The 20,869-nt window shown below is 36.9% G+C and overlaps 1 protein-coding gene across 7 annotated transcripts in view; it reads right to left on the bottom strand.

The window, feature by feature from the left end:
• The window catches only part of B3GALT1 (beta-1,3-galactosyltransferase 1), a 181,328-nt gene that overhangs the window by 21,475 nt on the left and 138,984 nt on the right, over positions 1-20,869 (bottom strand). For 2 of the 7 annotated variants that reach the window (XM_072932200.1, XM_072932202.1), the window contains exon 4: positions 4,596-4,804. The exons of the other annotated variants lie outside the window; for them this stretch is intronic. The gene's annotated coding sequence lies outside the window, so the exon portion shown is untranslated. The remainder of the gene's footprint in view (positions 1-4,595; positions 4,805-20,869) is intronic. 7 annotated transcript variants of the gene reach the window in all.

Genomic DNA, 20,869 nt, shown 5'->3' with positions numbered 1-20,869 from the left:
GCCTTGTCCATGTCCAGCATGTCTGCTTATTGCTTCTATAACACCTTTTTTAGGGGCAGATGCTGCCTTCTTTTGTTGTCACAGGAGCTAAACTTAAGAGAAAATGGCAGATAGGAACTGGCCTGTGCCCAGATCAAGTTCCTAGTGCTCTCAAGCATTTTACTATAAACACAATTATTTAAAAATTAAATAAAGCTTTTAGAGTCTTTACTCCACATTAGAAAAAAAAGATAAAAACCAAGGAGACTGCAAGGCAAAGAAAAATTCTTAAATGTCATTGGATTTCTGATGTTCTTACATACAAGTCAACTGTTTTGTGTTTTTTGATATGCTTTACAAGCAGCAGAGAAATAAACTTGACATAGTAAGGATAAAATGAGTCTCAGATTCTCCTGAGAGACTCCAAGCTGCAGCAGGCACTGCATCTGCAGCTCCTGCATGTCAGCTGCTGGATCTAGTCCACAGTGGAAAGAAAAATGTTTGTGATGAAATGGCTCTTTGTGATGGGTGGTATCAGTAGTGGAGATGTTGAGATGTTTGTAAAAATAAACATGTACAGTCCAATATTAGAGCTCATTAGATAGTTGCACTAGTTGTTGATCAGTGCAACTTTAACATTTTCTTTAATTTTCTAGCTAAAGAGCTACATCTTCCTTAATGAGGACATTGCTTATAGAGAAAATTAATGATCAGGATTTTTATATAAATGGATCTCTCAGCATTATATTAATTTAGATTTGAATGGGTAGATGTGGAAAGTTTTAGTTTAATTTTTAAAAATAATAATTTTAAAGGCTTTTAAATAAATAAATATATCTTTTTTTTTTCATATTGTAATTAGAAATGTAAGCACCACATAAAGGGAGAAAGAGTGCCTGTTCACTTAAGATTTACAACTCACTATTGCATGCTCAGATATAAGACCTCATCTGACCTTCAAACTTTTAAATATTTGGTTTTGTCTTCTGACGTACAGGAATTCCTTCAAAAATTTGAGATCACAAAAAGTGCAGAAGTACTGCTGAATAAGTAGTGCTGTATAAAGAACAGTAATCTAGAATTGTCAAACTATAATGCCTGTTCCTCATGATAAATCTGCTGCATAGCCATTAAGTTTGTACAACATTATGTAGTTAAGAAATTTAAAAAATAATGAAACTTGTCTTATCTGAGATTTTTAAATTGTGGTTTTGAGATGAACAACATGAAAACAGGAAAAGTGGAATAAAAAGTTTTCTATTTCTTACATTTTGCTGACCCTCATCCTTACTTTTACCTTTTCTGCTAAATATCAAAAGATCTGGCATACTAGAGAATGACAGAAAGCACATCTGACAAACTGCTCTCTTAAGTCTTGTTGAATAAAACATTTGGTGGAAATGGTTCTTGGCACCATCAGGTTAGCATTAGAAGTGCAATGGCTTTAAAGGAAGCCTAAACACCCCCTGACAAATGACAGTTCCAGATTTTAACATTAAGATTACAGATGCTGCTGAAGATATCAATAGAAATGTGCCCAGCGGTTGCCTAGTGCACTTGCTCATGACAATACTTTTGTCTGTCAGAAGATCACCCATACTGGTGATCTGTCACTAACACTGATGATGCTGCCAATTTCTACATTATGAAAAGTAGAAGCCTTGATCATTTTGTCAGTCACACGGCCAGGGTTCTTGCCTTTCACTTCTATACCAGAAATCCCCCTTTCAGATTTCCCTAGCGTAGTTGGAGGGACCAGTTTGTCCTAGTTCTGAATTAACAAATTATTTCCATTTACTTGAAAAGTAAATTTTAAAAAACCCAGCTTATAAAAACATTTTATTTTGCTTACTTGTTTTCAAAAACAATATGCTAATACTTCTTTTCTCTTTAATCATCATCATGAAGTTACAAAATTGTTAGTATCAAACTAGCTTAAGTTCGAGATTCTAACCCAAAACTGAGTTTATTTAAACTGTAATTTCTCCTTCCAGTGGCTTATATAGTGAAATAATTTTTCCAAAGATCCCTCTTCCTGCCTTTTAGTAACATTCTGGTTCTTGCTACTGTTGCAATTAGAAAGTTCTTACATAAGAGAATATGAGATACAGCTTCATCTAACATCATCATTTCATGTAAGAAGAGTTTGGAAAAGAAATTTCTCAGTACTCTTGGACACAAATCATGTATTCAATAGATACTTTTTAAATGATACATTGCAGTTTTCTGTGTAGGATACCCTCAGTGTTTCAAGGACAATAATTAATTAATTATCTGTCAAGCTTATCCCACAGGAGCTAATCATCTCCATTTTTGCTAATACTACTTTCTTCTCCAAAGGTGCTTTTTCTTTCAAATTTAATAAATGATTACCATAATTAATTTAAACATAGAGATTTATTTGCAAGCTGCCTTTAGGCTGAAGTCTATGGCTTCATTTTCAGGCCTCACTGGTGTTGTGTACGCAAAATCACATCTGTTCTTTTGTCTGCTATATAAAATCATCTCACAAACAGTGCTACCTCTCTCTGCAAACTTACAGGTGTACTTAGAAAATACACTAAATAGTTTCCATTATCCTTCTACTTTGCATATTTTCCTCTCTACTTATAGTTTTATGCAATTTGCTTTGCTGGGCTTTGGTTTTTTTTCATTATGCGTTGAGCTTTTAAGTTCGGGGATATAACTTAATAGGATCTGATTTAATAAGATGCCAGCAGCTAGTACAGGTTATAAATAGTTGAAATAATTGTTCATAAATGCTTTTAATGCAAATATATCTCCAGTACTTACTGTAGAGCATTTTATTTCAAATTTTCTATTTTGATCTAAAAGTTCTCTTTGTATTAGACTCTTGCATATCCAGCCCTGTGAAGTTAAGCACTGAAAGTTCTGCTGCTGTTAGGGGGTCAAGGGAAGATGTCGCCAGCTAAAAGTCTGAGTGGTTTTAATTGCTGTGTGCTACTAATTTGGTGACCTGCCACATAGGGCAGCTGTCATAGGACATTTATTCAATGTTCCCTAGCTTTCAGGTTTCCTTGTCATGTCTAAACAGAGCGCTGACATTTCTGTCATCAAGTTTTGGGTTAGAATCTCAAACTTAAGCTAGTTTGATACTAACAATTTTGTAACTTCATGATGATGATTAAAGAGAAAAGTAGTTCTGTCTTCTCCAGAACGTTAATGACAGACCAGATAACATCTTCCATCCTAGAAATGAGTTTAAGCACTTGGAAAGCCAAGGCATATCAACAGAAGTGAAACTGAGGTTTTCAGAGCTGACTATGTAATCATCTCACATCACAAGTGAATCACTCTGTGCAGTGGTTTTGTACTGTGGAATGTTTTTAGAGTGCTATTGCTTTGTATCATCCTGGAGCATAAGTCACCATAGGCCTGCTATAGAAATGACCCTATTAGGAACAGCTGAACAAGTGACAAATCTGCACACAGATTGCCAAATGAAGTAGTACAAATTCTATGAGTAGCTGTGCTATTTAAACCTTTCAGTTTTGTGGAATACACTTCTCTGATGATGCTCATGTTGTTATTCCAATCATAGATTACATCCAATCACTTCAGGATTTTAAAGATAGTCTGGGAAAACATGTAATGTAATTTATCATGCATTTGCAGTCCACTGTAGTGATTGAATTGACACACATCTCCTCCTACAATTTTTTTTTATCACTTTTGAAATTTGGTCATGAATTTCGAAAGAGCAATGCCAAGCCATTCTACACTCTCCCACAATTGTGCTGGTGATGTTTGCTGTATTTGTCAAATGGGGATAGAACAATATTTATCTTCCCAAAATTGGAGACCCACTTTAACAAACTGCAACCTGTTTTTGCACCTCAAAAACAATCAGATCTCTACTGTCTGGGATATTTAGTGAGCAGTCCTCACCAAATATCCCAAGCCACTAAGCCACCAGGTAGAGTGGCTTTTTAAGACCTTCTGATAAAGAAATAAAGAAATAATTTCAGCATACAACATTATTTAAATCCAGACTTGAGATGTAACTGCTCATGTTTTTGAAATTTTAAGATTTTAAAAATCTTTATCTTCCTATTAATGGCCAGGTAATTTTGCAGAATGGAGTGAAAGGAGGATATGGCTAATTTGCCAGTAAAAATGTGTCATTGCTTTTCAGGATGTAAAACTGTGCTGTAAAACTGGACACTTGTGGAAGCTATAGTGTCTGTTTCATGTTTCTCAGACAGATCTGGTCTTCTATTTCTACTTTGTGGCCAGCCACGACCATGTGGCTCTGGCACAGATGATGGACATGGAAAGCTTATTTACTTTAGCCAGTTGAGGTTGTATCTTCAGGCTGACTTGTCCTTACTGTTACCTGCTTTATTCCTCTCAATTCTGTCTAAGGAAAATGCATCTAAATTCTGCATATATTATCTGAAACACGTTAAATGTTTGTTTCACATTATCATTGGAGACTTACTGGAGCTGTTTTTAATCCTTTGCAAACATGGTTTAATAGAAAGCACAGAGAAGAGAACAAATCAATCCAATCACCACGAGGATTTGCATCACTGACATAGGATAGGCAAAGGACACATTCCCCAAAGCTGTAGATCCCCAGTTACAGGACTTGCCTTGTGCGTGCTGGAGCAGCAGGAACTCTCAAGTTTGTAGCTGCCTTTTACACCACTGCTGTTGGCTCACAGAGCAGAAGTTGTGTTTGCTTTGAGCCCCTCCTAAAGTTTGATTCCCAAAGGGGTCTTCACGTCTGAGGGTTGTGGTGGGTGGAGCAGCTACTTCCTTGCCTCTCCTCACTGTCAGGCTGGGACCAGTAAATAGATGTCTGTGTGGGGAAGGCAGAGGGATATCCTCTTTAAGTGTCTTTCAGTTTTTCCATCACTGAAGCCTGACAGAGACTTCATTATTTATAATGACTGTAATTTTCTGTTGCTGACCTATAATGCAAAATGTCTATGTGGATATTTTTATACATTTATACTATTGCCTGGCAGTTGGGGACTTTTTAAAGATGCAACTTGTGAATTCTGGGTGATTCTATGAAGTCATTGTATCATGACTGCTTTGATATGCATGTGAGCCATGATAAGCTGTTAAGGCAGAACAGGACTGAGGGCTGGGTGAAGAGAAGGTGAGGTGGCTGCTGAGCATGTTCTTCAGGACATGGGTGTGGGGATGTGAAAATTCAACTTCTAAACATTGCCTGCAGAGATTGGAGCAGTTATATCCAATCACTGGAGTTGCAACAAACCTAAATTGTACTCATTATTTAGTATTCTAGTGTTTGCCTTGAAACACTGGTTTATTGGTTAATTATATAGCATGCCTTTATGTGTTCTCCCTATATAGAAAATATTTCAAAGAAGGGTCATAAGATTTCCTTTTCCATTCCCTGATTTAAATTAAACAGGATAACCTTAATTTGCTGTAGCTATCTTTTTACCTTGCAGCACAGCACTGTGGTAATGTTAATATTTTTTGTGAACTTGTTAGTTTTGTTCAGTACCAAATTAAAATGCTAACAAATGAAAAACACTAAAGTAGAACTCAGTAACACATCATATGTTACTGCTGCTTCTTTGATGAAATTATCTTGTTGTTCTAATGTAGCAGGATCAGCTTTACCTTTCGCTCCAAAATGTCATCACATTGTAAATAGCACATACAGCGCTCTGTGTACATACTGTAATTGCACTTAGGCTTGACTTGTTCTCGTGCTCCTTGTTTCACTGAAGTCAATGAGGTTATGTGGTTCAATGAGAGCAAAATGTATTCCTTTCATTTAGACTAAAATGGCAAATTACAGCTGTGAGTGCTTCTGGGAGCATTGTGAAAGTCAGAATAAAATTTAAATATAATTTATGCATTGATCTGAAATAGGAAACTTTGAGTGCTCAGGAATGTTACAAAAAAATGGAGTGACTAGTGTTGAATTTTGGTCTTGTCTCTTCATTACATTTTCACCATCTCTGTACAGCTCATTACAGAAATTGAGATCTGGTATTGTGTCTTACAAAAGAGGAAAGCAATTTTTGTCTAGTCACAAAAATAAAATGTTGGACCCACTCTTTACCAGAAATAATTTAAAAAATAATTGAAGGGAATAAAATTATTTTTGTAAGATATTTTCTTCTTGAACATAGATATGGACTGAAATTAACAACATTTCATAATAAAATACCAGAACAGTGACTTACTTTATCTTCATCATCATCATCATCAATCATCATTATTTTAAATCTGAATGAAAAGGGTTTGTGATTTGCTCAAGTCAGTACATGTTCATCTGCATCCAAGACTTGACTTTTTCCTATCTCAGCATTTTCTTTTCATACTATGGCATTTTCTGCTGTGAAACATTGAATAAAATGGAAGATTACATCCTCAGAGTCTAACACCCAATCTAAGTGTGAGAAATCACTTACATGCCAGTTTTAAAGACCAGACTATAGGATATCTACTAGCTTTTTCTGTCTAGAAGTACAGAGCACTGCAGCGTTTGTGATTTATCAGGCACTGCAAAGGTGAGGCTGCTTTCTTAACACACTACACTTGTCTGTCCCAGGCCAGAGCTGGTTCTTGGACCACTGCTGAATTTTCCAGTTTGTTGGAGAGATGCTGCATCCTCTATGGGGACAGTGAAGTCGGTGTCCTGATGATGACGTGAGGAAGGCTTAGACAGCCTCTGAAAAGCAGTGCTTGTATGATGGGACAGGTAATGCTCTGGGGCACTTGTGAGGAATAGCAAGTGAGGGAAGTGGTGTAGCAAGGATTTTGTGTAGATCTCAGAAATCTGGGGAGTTTGGTTTAAGGTATAACTTATGGTAAACCAAACTGAGATATAAATTGGTGATGTGTCAAAAGTTACAGGGATTAATGTTGATTCTCAGAAGAAAGGCATGATTATCACCTTTTCTTTATGTGTTTAGGTTTATGTAGAAAAAAAAAAATCTAGTTCTAAATATCAGTGTAATACTTCTGCAGTAGTGAATATTGTGTACAGAAAAAAATGAACAGATAAACTGCACTGACTCACCTCTACTTGAGTAACTACTATGAACACCACAGTGCAGGACCTCGCAGTAAGTGGTTGGGTGTGCAGCACTGACCTGGTTTTGCATGTGCAAAAGTGGAACATAGCACGCTTTGGGTCCAGCTGCTTCCTCCTGCACTTTCAGAAGCTGTGTAAAACTTTCTGAATGTATGCTAGGGATCTATAGTTTTATATGGGCAACTTAGTTCCTTTTGAAAAGTCATAGAGCAAATAAATGCACCAAGCTATGGCTCTACTTTTCACCTCATAGAGACTGTATGTGGGCTGGTTAAATGGATGAAAGGAAAATGTAGCTTGGCCACAAGAAAAATAAGTCTTCTAATTGATTGGATCAAAAGGACCTCAGGGACCCCTGCTTGGATGAAAATGGAATGTCATTTACAGCAGAGACAGGAAATCTGATCTAACACAGCTAAAACAAATCAGGAGTCTGAGAGATTAAAGTTAAAACTAAAGGTAAATGTGAATAGCTTTAGCTGTGGAGGGCCAAACTTTGTACACTCTTAGTCCATATTCATACCCAGGCTGATAGATAGGCCAAGCCACTATAGTTATACTTTCCATGAAGAGCAGCTTTCTTAGGAAACTGTGCTCAATAACACCAGAATCTCTCACTGGACTTTTTAGCTGAGTCCTCCACCTAGATGCCAAATTCGGCAGGCAGATAGATAAAGTCAGGGTTCTGAACTGATTTGTTGGCAATTTTAAGTTGAAATTAATATGAATTGTTGAGGACAGGTGAAGCAACAACAATATAACCAGCCACATCTTCCTATACAATGGAAATTGAGGAAATCATGGTTTAAATTTACAGTGTTCAGGGAATGCTCTTCCATACTTTCAGCAGAGGAAACTGAACAATATATTCTTTATGCACTAAGAACAACCTGGAGTACTGCTGAAAATATAAGAAAATATCTAAAATATGTTACTATACCCATAATACCAAGTATTAAAGCCTTTTATGTCTCTCCTACCCATACTAATGTTTCTATCTTTTTCCACAAGTGTTCACATTCAAGCCTCCAGTAGGATTCTCCTGGCAGGCAGGAATTGATGCACTTGCCTCTTGCAGATGCTCATAAACATCTTGTATTGGTCATGGGGCTGTGGCAGGTGAACAGGGTGGTTATAATGACCTCGTGGGAGGACCACAGCCAGCTGGAACAAATGAGTGCAAACAGCTTTGATGGGTGCAGGAGGTGGGGCTGAGGAGTAGGGCCCAGCCGGGGGTGCAGTGGCTGCAGGGAGCCTGGGCAGCCTCATGTTCTGCCGGAGGTGAGTGCTGTGCACAGCAGTGAGCACAAGGGCAAGGGAGGGAAGAACCAGCTCCACTGACACCACCTTGTGGGTTGCACAACCATAAAAGAGTAAAGGATTAGCTCATTCATATTAATTTTCCACACATGTTTGTGTGGGACAATTTAAGTCACTAAATGTGACTTAATTTGAGTAATTGCTTATATAACATACTTGTATGTCTATGTACCTGTAGAGAGAGTACTCTGTAGGTATGTAAATACTGATGGTTTGCTATGGCTGAGTGATATGACCCTTTACTTTGAACTTTGAAATGGACTTTTTTTTTCTAACTAGAATATTAATGACCCACAGGAAATGCTTGCTTTTCAGAAAATCTGTGATTTTTACAACAGTTTTATCTGAATTAATTGGCAGAAAATGATCTTGACCTCATTTTCCAGATCTTGGAAAAAAAGACTCTGAAGCAGTTGACAGCTACATAAAAATGACAGCTTTGCACAATAATTTATTAATTAATTTTTCCTACTTAGAGATGACTGTCCTTGTACACAAGGGTTATTAGTATTTTGCTGTTACAAACATGCTATTAGTCACATAAAACTTACTTTGTTTTTGTGAAGCTGTTAATTATTTTTTCTACATAAGCTTTTAGTGGGCCTGCAGGAAAGAATTGTTCTGGTTTTTGATTTATTTTGAAGTAAGATTCCTGAGGGTTGGATTCAATAATGCAATCCATTTGTCTTAAACACTGCAAAGGCTCATGGCAAAGCTCTAAAAATCAATTTTTTGAGAGACAGAGAGAGAACATATAGCTATACAGCGGGTTTAGCAGTCCAGAAATGTGAGGTGTTTTCATTTTTTAACCAGTCTTTAAATGCTTATAGAATTGTTTGTTTTAATAGGATTATAATCAAATATTTAAGTCTCATAATATAGGCAGGAAAAAAGTGGACATCATTTACAAAAGCAAATAAGATATAGTAATGAATTCAAAATAAAATCCCATTAAAGCACATTGCTTAGAGTGTAAGATCTCTCCTACAGTACTGGACATAAAACCACAACTAGAATGTGGCGTTAATTAGAAATAATTTAATGCTGTGGTTCCATTCTGACTAAATACAAAATATGTGTGGCCTGGCTGTCAAAAAATGAGCTCAGAAGCAAATTCTGGGATAATTTTAAAGGCTGATGGCTCAGCACGTGTGCAGAGATGGGTGGGAGGGGGAAGGAGATAGTTTAGTCCAGATGGTGTTGCCTTGAGTTCAGGTGTGTCCCCAGTGCTGCTCTCAGTAAAAGCTCAGCTGGTGGCTGGAACAGAGCAGCCTCTGCCCCTCCTCGGGTGCCTGACAGGTGAGTCCCTGCCCTGTGCCTCTGCCGGGAGCTCTGCCTGTGCCTGTCACCCCTCGGCAGCTCTGTCAGGCTCCTCCAGGGACGAGGAAGGTGCTAGCCCCGTCCTGGGGACTCAGCCAAGTGCTGCTGCACAAGTGGCATTGCTTGGTCACCAGTACAGTGTGAGACCCATCTCACAGGGTTAAATCAAATTATAGAGGTTTATAAAGTAACTTTGTGAAATGGTTTCCAAATGTGTGATGCAAGTTTGGGAGTGCAGATGAGATTCAGGGTCCTTTGAGTTATTCAGCCCTTTCTTTAGGGAGAGAAGCTATGGTGTGAGTCAGGTTGATTGACTGTAGATTTGAGTAAGGCCTGACTGTAGTAATTCTGAAAAAAAAATAGTGAAAGTTTTACGGCTAATGTTATACAAAACAGAATGAAGGAACTGAAGTATGATTCTGACTTGCAATACAGCTGGGGATCCAAAAAATTCTGTTTTGCTTTGCTAATGTGGGACAAATACTGGATATGCAATATGTGTATTGGTAATATTTTGCATGAATCCTTAAAATGTTAATATTGGAGTGGATTTGTTTGAACAGAATAGAGGTATGTTCACTTCATTGAAAGACTTCACAATATTCATTTATAACAAAGCTGAAAAATAATTTAGGTAGACTTTTTATTAAACATGAGGAATCTAATCCGTGCTTCAAAAATGTATTTGCATGGTTTGAGGGAACTTCTGGGACTAAAAGATGGTGAAGAAGAGGCTTAAAAGTAAAGAATTATACAGTAGTGAGACTTTGAAAAGAAACCAAATTTAATCCTATAAATCTTGTAGGAGTTACAAGACCAGACTTCAGCTGATAAAGTTTTTGTTGCCCCATTAAAGTAATTCCTGTATATTTATGCAGGAGATCTGATGGTTTATATTTTCAAATGTTATTCCTGTATAAAAAATAATCTCTGAATGGAAGTCTGTGATCAGGGATTTTCCTAAATACAGGTTATATGGCACTGCTGTCTTCCCCTTCCTGCAGAGCTGCCCAGGGCTGAGGACAGGGGCTGGGCAGAGCCAGTGCTGAAGAGCAGGTGAGGAGATAGAGCTTAGTGCTATTTTAGGTCAGGGAAAAATCAGATTAATCTGAAGTAATGATGCACCATCCTCAAGCCATGAATTTTCTGCAGGAAAGCATCCTTCCCTTTTTTCCTCCCACCTTGTCAGGCTGGCACAGGGAGTCTGTGGCTGGACACGTGGGATGGAGTGAGAGCCCTGGGCTCTCGGGGGGCTCTGCTTGGCAGGGTGTGCCCCCCAGGGAACAACAGTCCCACCTTGGGCTTGGCATGGGGGGCTGTGTGGTGGGCACTTGCCTAGTGCCTCAAGAGGCCTGTGCCCACTTCCAGCTGGTTGGAAAGGCAATATTGCTGTGGCCTGCTTTTGGAAATGGAGCTCTGTGGCTTTTTATTTGTTTTGTGAACCTCATGACTAGTAGAGATGAAGCAACTCAAATGAACTTTTAGGATCAAAAATAAATGAATTCAGGTGCTGACTTGCTGCAGGGACTTGATAACTAAGGATAGGCACTTTTGCCTCCATATCACATTTTTTAAAGAGGATGCCATGTAAAAGTTGATATTTATCAATATATTATTTGCTAAGTGCTCCCATTATCCTTTTAATTTTAAGGTGCTAACTGCTAGCAAATTCTCCCCTTTTAGTAGTGGTAACTACTTTTAAAGTTAGAAAGATTTGTGAGTCATAGCAATACATGGAATTACATATAAATGCTAAAAATAGACATTTTAGTTTGCTTAAAAATTATTAAAGTGAAATTCCTGGATATGTATCATCCTAGTTGTTCCTGTAACTCATGGAACGAGTGATTTATCTGATTAATGTAGTCTTTTTTCTGTTTGTGCAATATCAATATTTAGGTCATGATTTCTTAAGTGTTCACGTTTATTTGCCAAAATATTTTTTGAGTTTTTTTCTCAAAGAATAACAGCGATTAAAAAAAAAATTATGCAGTGCTACTTAATTGTGCCTGTTTGGATAAGCAAAAGAGTAGTGCTTTAAGTTTGTGTTGTTTGTGTGTCTGAATTTACCATGTTATTTCTATATATTCTCATACATTCACTTTTGAAATTTTTCTTCTGTTTGTGCCAACAAGTACCTGAATATTCTAAAAAGAAAATACGAAGTAGATAGGAGAAAATCAAAAGGTGATTTAGACTATGAAATAAAGAATTGGTACTTTTTTTGAAAAATTACAGGGAAAAAAGTAGGGTAATAAACATAATATTGGAGACTAAACATTTACTTAGTTATCTTCTAATTAATATTAAAAGTGAAGAAATTCTGGAAATAATTCAGAAAACATGAATTGAAAAAAGAATCAATTCCTGTAACCCTTAGAAACTAAACAGAGTATTGAATGCATTTTTGCATTGATTATAAATTTTCTGTTGAGTACAGAGGTGATTCTACTGCTCGTACTCCTTTGACTGTTGATTTTTCTTTTTTTTGGTAAAGGATTTTCATAAAGTCTTTTCTAATTGCCTCATTTATCACTTAGGTCTCTGAAAGATGCCTAATAAACTTGAACAACTTTACTATATTGTACCAATAATTTAGCAGTTGCTGAAGTAAAACGAGGTTGGGGGTTTTGTTTGTCTTTATTTGGAAATCTTCAACTAAATTAGAGCTGAAAATAATTTAAAAATACTATTATAACTTATGTTATAGAAATATTTGTTATTTAATATATATGTTATTTCAAATATATATAGAAATATCTGTTATTTCAGATAAAAAGGTGGTGTTTTTTTGCAGAGGACCATCATATAAGTGGATCTTGCATTGATGCTTGAACACAGCTTGAAATGGGATTGGATTTGCTGTGCTGGCTTTTGTAGGTGCATCTATAGATGTCTTTGCTTGTGGGATTCTACCCTGTGGTTTTTAAACAAATCCATTTTAGAAATTTCTGATTCTTGTATAAATCTTGTATAAATATTTCATTAAATGTTTATTCATGATGCAAAAATTTAAGGAAGCTAACTTTTTTCATTATCCACTCATGTAGATTTGCTTATCCATATTCTACCTGTGTCACTTGGAGCCACACGACACAATGATCACTGATGTCCTACTTTTTCTCTGAACATCATCTAAAGGACACTTCACAGAAAAAACACCTTTCATGTCCTCAGGCCACACTTCAAATGGGAAAATCTAAAGCATCAGGTGAGTCTGAATGAATGACTGTTTTACTATCAGATATATATATCACAATATGGAAGCCAAGAACAAATGCAACTGTTTCCTGGGCAATGAGGCATGAGATTAAAGGCTGGTGTCTAAATGTAAGAATCAAATTAGCAAGTGACTTATGTCCATGGTACAAAATCAAAATGCTCCTATTTCAGTTGCATATTCCAGCACTGTATGGGTTCCTCTCCTTGTAAACTACAGAAGAATTTTTGTGAGTAGTTAAATGTGTATATGGAATAATAATATGTGGTTATAAGGAAATGGCATGTGAGAAATAGTGTACAAGTGGTGCTTTCTTCTTCATGTTTTCCACACTGAACGAAGTACACCAGGGCCTTTAGTGGTGCAAGTTATTATGGATACTGACTCCAGTTTCATAGCTTCTGGTAAGTTTGGGAATAAGCCGAATCAGTAGTTACACACTGAGTAGGAGAAGCACGTTCTTGAGAGGATGCTTGCAGTATCAGACTGCTGCATTTTGCAATGGTTCACCACAGTCTAATGGTGCTTTGGAGATTCCTGTGATGTTTTTCATAAATCTAAAGTAAATAGAGGGGAAATTGTACTGTTCCTTTGTGATATGTTCCTTGAGGAGTGAACCAATGAAACTTAGAGATTGCTTTATGAGAGTAATGTTGTCACATTAAATACTTGAGAGATTTTGGTGGGGAAAAGACTTGAAGGTTATAGACTAATTTAGACAGAGGCTTATTTCACAGGTCATTTATTTGGATGATTGGGATTTTACAAAAGGAGTCTCGGGAAATACATTAATTTTTTTGAAGTGACTAAAGTGTATGGTTTTATGATCTCACTTTATTGGGTAATGCACCTTTCTGATTTCCTTTTAACAGCCCCCCAGAATGTATTTATAACTTAGAGGGTCATGCTTAAGCTCAGTGTCTAAACATGCATGTTCATTGCGTGCATTTATAATAAATGGCAATGGAAGAAGAGTATTGAGCTGTTAGTTGTAGGCATTAGATACCAATTCTTTGATGACCAAGAATAAATACAGCTGATGGAAGATAACTGAATCCACACACCTGTTTATCCTCACAGAAACACTGGGCATAGATTCTGAGACAAATATATGTGTAGACAGGGGAAAATTGAGGACATATGCTGGCTTTTCAAACAATGTAGAGAATGTGCATTTAAATATACTTACATGTAGGTCTGTAAAGTTGACCTAATCAACAAATAAAGGAAGTCATCTAGATGTGACCCTGTATGCCTTGTAAACCCTACTGAATAATGGCTTTTATTGCTTTGCACACAGTGCCTTGCTAAATATGATTATGGGGATCTTAAATCCACATTGGCTTAGGGTAATGCAAAAAGAGCTCTGTTTAAAATCAGCAAGTAAATACATCCCATGTTAATAGAACCTACATCATCTAAGCATGGCCTTGCGATTTTTATTATCATGGTTGCCATCATCCTAAATTGTATAATTAAAATGTTCCTAATTACTAGCTTATTAGAAGGGGCTTTGAATGAAGCAGTTGAGAAATTTGGATGAGAAAAGAGAACAATTTCACTCTTTCATTGTTGTTTATTCTTAGTGATGCTTGGTTCATCCTCACAAGCTCTCACCGTTTGTGGTCACTTTGCTTTGTTCTCATCTTGTCATGACATCTGCTCAGTCTGTTACGAATTTCACTACAGTGTCATGTTTCCTGATGCTGTCAAAGTCTCTTAAAAAAAAAAAAAAATCAGAAGGTAACAAACGTGAGAGTTAGTGATCATACTCTTTTATGTGAGTTTTGCTTTGCTAGATTTTCTGGTTTTATACCATGAAAAAAATCTTCATTAGAGAGCATGTACTTACTGTGACCTCTCCTGACACTGTTTGCTGTTCTACAGTATTGCTGCAGAAATTTACAGTGAATGAGAACCTCCTGAAAGTATTCAGCGTCAGTAGTAGTCACCACAGTACCATTGGCTCTGTAATACTGCCAGAGACTTAAGCTCCATTTTTTTTTTTTCTGGTCCTTTCTTGCTGCAGTTGCGTTTTCTGAAATTAAGACCACTGAACTTTCTAGGAAAAATGGAAGATTTCATGCTAGATTTTACCTTACTTCCACTCTTCCTGTTATAATTTAGCAAAATATACTCAAGAGATTGAGGAGGTGATTCAGATAAGGTGTCAGATGGAAATGATAACCAAAAATTTTGGCTCTGAACTTATGGATGAGGTTGTTGAACCTTATAGATAGACTCTGTTCTGTTGGTGGTACTGCTTGTACTGTTCACTGTGGCTTATGAAAAAGCATAATACAGAGAATGAACTGATTGTTTTTGAAACCCTTTTTCCTTCTTTATACCTGGTACTTCATTCTTCCAAACCACTTCTGCTTAAACTTCAGCTTTTAAAACTCCCAGTAGATAATTTTTTCTGCTAATTAATGTACCAAAAGTAAATTGAGGTTGTTTTTGTATATAAACTGTATGAATCCTTGTCTATACAGAACAATTCATAAACTTCTCTGTAATAAGAAGATGGATAAAAATGAAAGATGGGGGAAGGAGCAAAAAGCCATAGGGAAGAGTGAGGACAGACTTTCTTGATTTAACCATCCAAAGTGTAGAAGGTTTTGCAGTATTCTTTGTTCAAGAAATTCAGTTAATTCTTCCAAAATGCCTGGTGTTGTAATATCCATGATGGAGTTAATTTTCTTAATTTCCTAAGATTTCTGCTGTTTCTTGAAATGTAGGGGGAAAAAATCAATGCATTTTAAGATTCATATTTTCTTCATTTATTGAATAAATCATCCTGACAGGAGAGGAAATAGCTATCTCCCTGCTGTGGATATAAAAGATACAATCATCTTTCTGCTGAACCTTTAGATCTCATGCATGTTATTATAATAGACTTTGTTACTGCTGAGACATGAAATAAAGCTTTCACCAAAAGTTTATATTAAATGCACTGATTTTCAAAGCCTAAAGTAAGTGTTAAAGTAATGAAATGTTTTATATTCAGCTTTAACACTGGACAGTCATGATAAAAAGGAAATATTGCTTCATTCAGCCAGGTATTTTGTAATTCATATTACTTATGCTAGTCAGGGAGAATAAGAGGTGAAGAGATAGCGTTGAGATGTCTATGATTTTCCTAGAATTTTGGGTTTTGGTGGTGTTTCTAGAAACTAATGTGATTTTAAAGTTTTGTTACTATTAATATTGCAAACATTATTATTATTAATATTGCAGCTTGTCATTTTTCTGTTAAATATAAATTGTGAAGCTCTGATTCATTTCAGCTTTGTTGTAACTTAGGGCCAGATTCCAAGCTGTGCAGAAAGTGCACATCCTTCTGCTAAACTGGACTGTATCAGCCTTCAGAAGTCCTTAATATCAAGGTAGCTTCTATAAATAGCAACAGTAGTAGTTTGTACAGATGGAAAATGTCTGCTATTCCCTGGAAGTTCACAGTAATTTCTTTCATTTATTGAGATATTTTGCCACTTTTTTTAGAGAAGTGTGCCTCTATGCAGTCTGCTTGGCATCTAAAGGGTGTCATACTGAACAGTTATAAATGAACCTTTGATTTAAGAGGAGACTGAGAAGTCAGTCCTGCTGGACCATCTGCTACATAAAAACAGAGCTGAATTAATGCAGACTTGAGTAGCTGGACTGTCAAAAGCAAAACTTATGAAAAATAAACGATGAACATTTCATTTTATGGGACTCTTACAACTGGAGGTACAGCGAATACTGGGATATGAGAGTGCCTGGAAGGGCTGGTACCTCATCAGGGTTGGAGATTCAATGCAGCCATCATTTGTACTACTTAGATTTTATTAAAATCAGCAGGCATTTTACCACTCATATTCACTACACTATCCCCTGTGGTATAAAAGCTCTCAGAAAAGTATAGAGCATTTGTCAAATCTCACCATAAATTGTACATTTCTGTGAGCTTGTTGCAGCACATAGTTTCTTTAGAATTTCAGTCATCCATAGCACACCAAAGCATGTTATCAAACCTTTGGTCAAATGAGTATGCAGTGATGCATGAAGCATGTATTTTAGATTCTGGATTGTTAGAGATTATGTAGGCTTACATGGACTAATATGAAAGTAAGCTCTTTCACATCTGTCCAGAAACTAATGTTATTTTTAAGTAACACTTGAGTATTCTTGAATGTTTTTTACTGGCAATGCTTTTCCTGCTGTTGCAGATACTTACAATGCAGTCTTTAGATGACTGCAGCCACTGACTATTTAGAAAGTGTGACAAGAGTTGTGTAAATCAGATGTAGTAGGAAAAACATAGGTTACAGTACTAGAAGTATTATGTTTAAGGAAGTAGAAGTTTAGAATTTGACATGCCACTATTCCTGGAAATTTATGTCGACAAAAATTAAAAAGATTAAAAAAAAAAAAAAGTCTGTCAGAAAAGCCAAGGAAAACAAGGAAGAAGAGAGTTCTAAATGCTTAGGTTCTGTGAGAGGCAAGCTGGTTTCTGTTACACAATACATCAAAAAATATTTTAAATTTCTTGATAAATTCTCATTTTCCAAGCAACTCAGAGGATTCTTCAGTCAGCTCTAATTGCAGTCCTGGCTTTGACATGCAGGTAGATTCAGTAAAGGGATGTGTAGTCAGCTACCAAAAAAGAAAGGCTCCGTCTATTGCTGTGCAGTGTGGCATCCCCAATTGCCATCACCAGGCTCATGCAGTGATTTCAGCACTTCACAGTGGTGGTCATGGTCTGTCTCAAGCTGGAATATGGGAGGCACTGCACCAGAGAAAATCTGCAGATCTAAGATCTGTGTTTGAGCCCTTACAGGTTGAGATATTAATCTGATCCTTTCTATTCTAAATGGAAAAGAAATAAATAGTCCTGAAAGTAAAAGTTAGAGCTCTCCATTATTAGATGACAAAGCTCATGGGCTTCAAAACTCCTCTTCATTTTGTTTCATATCCATAAATCTCTCTGGAGAGTGCAAGAGTTTTAACTGGCCAGGTGGGCACTGGGATATCATGAGATATTGGAGACAGGCCTGGATTTAGGGTGTCTGTAATGCGTTTCACTTTGGAAAAGCTAAAATACGCTTCTGGACCGCAGTTAATTCCCAGGCGGCTGTGCTGGATGAGCCAGTGGGGCAGGGCAGGCCGGGCAGTGAGCGTGGCTGAGCTGCTGTACCCCCCTGCACCCCACTGTGCGCCCCGCGGCCGGGCCTGCCTTCGCCGCTTCCTCACTTCGCTGCTTCTGGGCAGAAGCCATCAGGCTGCAGCTCGTGGTGTGAGGCAGCAAAGCTGCCTCGAGTAGGAACAGAGGAGACTGACTTGTGAGAGCCATTAGAGTGGAGCTGCCTGCCAGCCCCATGCTGGGTTTGTGGGCTCTGGGCTGAGCATCTGAAGTAGTGTCATGGCCTGCTGCTGTTAGGTATTGAAGATTTTCTCTTAGTGGCTGAACCAAAACCCTGCTCTTTGGCACACACCCAGACCAGGCTTTCTTGGGGCACACACAGCTTTATTTAGAAAGAATCCACATAGGTGCTGCTCAAGCTGGTGTCACCAGAGGTCTTAAACAGTGAACTGAACCCTTGGTAGCCAGTGTCTGTCAGAAATAATAATCTGAAAAAATGGACGTAGTTGCTGCTTTAATAAATTTTATCTTCCAGTGAAACATTTCCTAGAAGCTAAAACAGGAGTATATTTTCAGAGATATTAATTGTGCTGTAAGGTTTCCTGCTGATTTGGTTTATGGCATCTGCTCTTCTCTGTCTACAAAATGTAGGTGGTCTTACATCATTCAGTGGCTCAGTGATGCTCGTGTCATTAGTAATTTTCAAATGCTCCTTGGGAAAGATGCACAGTAGGATAAATCTTGTATGTGTTACCACACTGTTTGTCAATAGGGAATTCCAGGCTTTTTAAAAAAGGTGTTTCTCTATTAAAATGAAGATGGGTCAGGAGCACTGGTTTTATGATGATGTATGCTGGATGAAAAGCTTTCGAATAGCTAGAGATGTATGTAAGTTATGTGCTGTTACGCAGCTTCTCTTGATTTTTTTCCCCTCATAATTTCTGGATGGATCTCTTTCTTTGGCAGACTTCCAGAACAGCAAGTAACTAGGCTGTTGGACGTATGCTGTTAAAACTGATTGTCCATGGCAGTGTTCAGACAATTTATATATTCCCTAAAACTGATTTTTAAAGGTCTTTTTGTTCACTCTCTATCTTAAAAGCCAGTTTCAACAAGCATTACTGAGATTTTGATTTACTGTTATGAGTGATGTTTTAAACGTGCTGGTGCTTTCACAGCAAGATGAAAAATACACTCTTGTGTTATTTTTTTCCAACCCTGCCTGCGATTTCAGGTGCAAAAGGCAGATTGTGCTTTTGGTCTACAAAGGCTTCTCTGAAATTTCCAATGACATTTAGGTATGGATCAATATTTTGTTGATTATTTTTAGGCTAAGCATTACTAAGTCTGAATGTGTTGCAAATCTCATTCAGAGATTATTAATTCTTATTATCTGTAAAAGTATCTGTCATTCCATAGCTTCATTACAGTAAAATAATCAACAGTTACATACCTGAATGGGATTATAAAATACTAAGAATCTATGAATGCTACAGCTTTGTTAGTAATAGGATTACTAAAATTCTGAGGTTTCTGTCTATCCATTGTTCTATAGAAAATATCAGAGGTGACAAATTTGAGGAATGCTGAATCAGTGCTGAAATATTTGCACTAGGAAAATGCCAAACTAGTTTACAAATGTTTTGTATTCATTAAGAATAAAGATATATGGGTATATATTCAGATTGGGATATAGAAAGATACTACTACAAACCTGTCACCACACTCTTACATCATTTAATCCAGGCCTTTGAATTATGGTCCATCCTGTGATATGGAGTTAGACAGTCTTGACCAGCTTCCCCGTAACTTTACTATGCCTTTGTCGTGTTTGCTTAGTCAGCTAATAGTCTTTTTCAAATACCTTCTGCTATCTTTGACAGAGAAGCAAATGCCTTTGTGGTTCAGTGGTACAGATTTTTGAATAATGAAATTTCTAATCTGTGTGCATTTAGACAAACTTGATGATTGATAAAAGTAGGAAATACACAAAAATTATAGCACGTTGAGAAACTGAAACATCCAGTCCCTTGTGTTGGTGCCTTTTTGCTTAATTGTTTTATTCTTCTAAATGCTATGTTGCTCCTGAAGTACACACTGAAAGTGAAGTTCTCTGTGGTTTACATTTTTATAGAATAGATATATAATGGCTGATTCTTAGCACCTCGACTGACATAATCCTCTCAGGCAGTGGGGAAAGTTTGATCTTTGGAACCACTGATTTGCATGACCTACTTGTGCACTAACATGTAGCTAGGGGTACAATAGATGTGCTATGGAATGACATTATAATGACAATATAAGGCTCCAGGTGCCCTCTTTAGACAAGCAGAACTTTCAAATGAGTACCTTGGTGCTACATATGGAATGAAAAGAAAGACCTTTTCTCTAATAATGTGTACAAAACCTGGTATTTTTAACTGCATACATGTGCAGTAAAATGAAGCTTAGTGTTATAGCTCTGAAGTAAAGGAAAAGATGATTATATCATTGCAGGTATTAGCTAGTGTGCATTTAAATGACTTGCAGATTACATTCCTCTGAATGTATTCTACAACAAGTCTAGTTGTCTAGTTTATGTTCCTTTAGATTTAAAAAGAAATTCCCTTCATCTCTTTTCCTGTCTGTTTGCAAAAATAGAAATATACCTAAATGTGAAAAAATTAAACCTTTCCAGTAAACATGACCATGCATCTGCCAGAAGCTACCCTGAGGTAGAACGTACATACATTATGGTTAACCACAACATTATCAAGTGTTTTAATCAATACTTTTGTTCTGAGTCACTGTTCCATTAGTGAGTTGTGTGATATTAACTCAACTTTTTTGGGTCAAGGAGCATGTGCAGAACTTAGTT

The sequence above is a fragment of the Taeniopygia guttata genome, chromosome 7, assembly GCF_048771995.1.
Source record: "Taeniopygia guttata chromosome 7, bTaeGut7.mat, whole genome shotgun sequence".
NCBI lineage: Eukaryota > Metazoa > Chordata > Aves > Passeriformes > Estrildidae > Taeniopygia > Taeniopygia guttata.
Note: the sequence above shows the minus strand (reverse complement) of the source record. Positions and strands in the feature narration are given on the sequence as shown.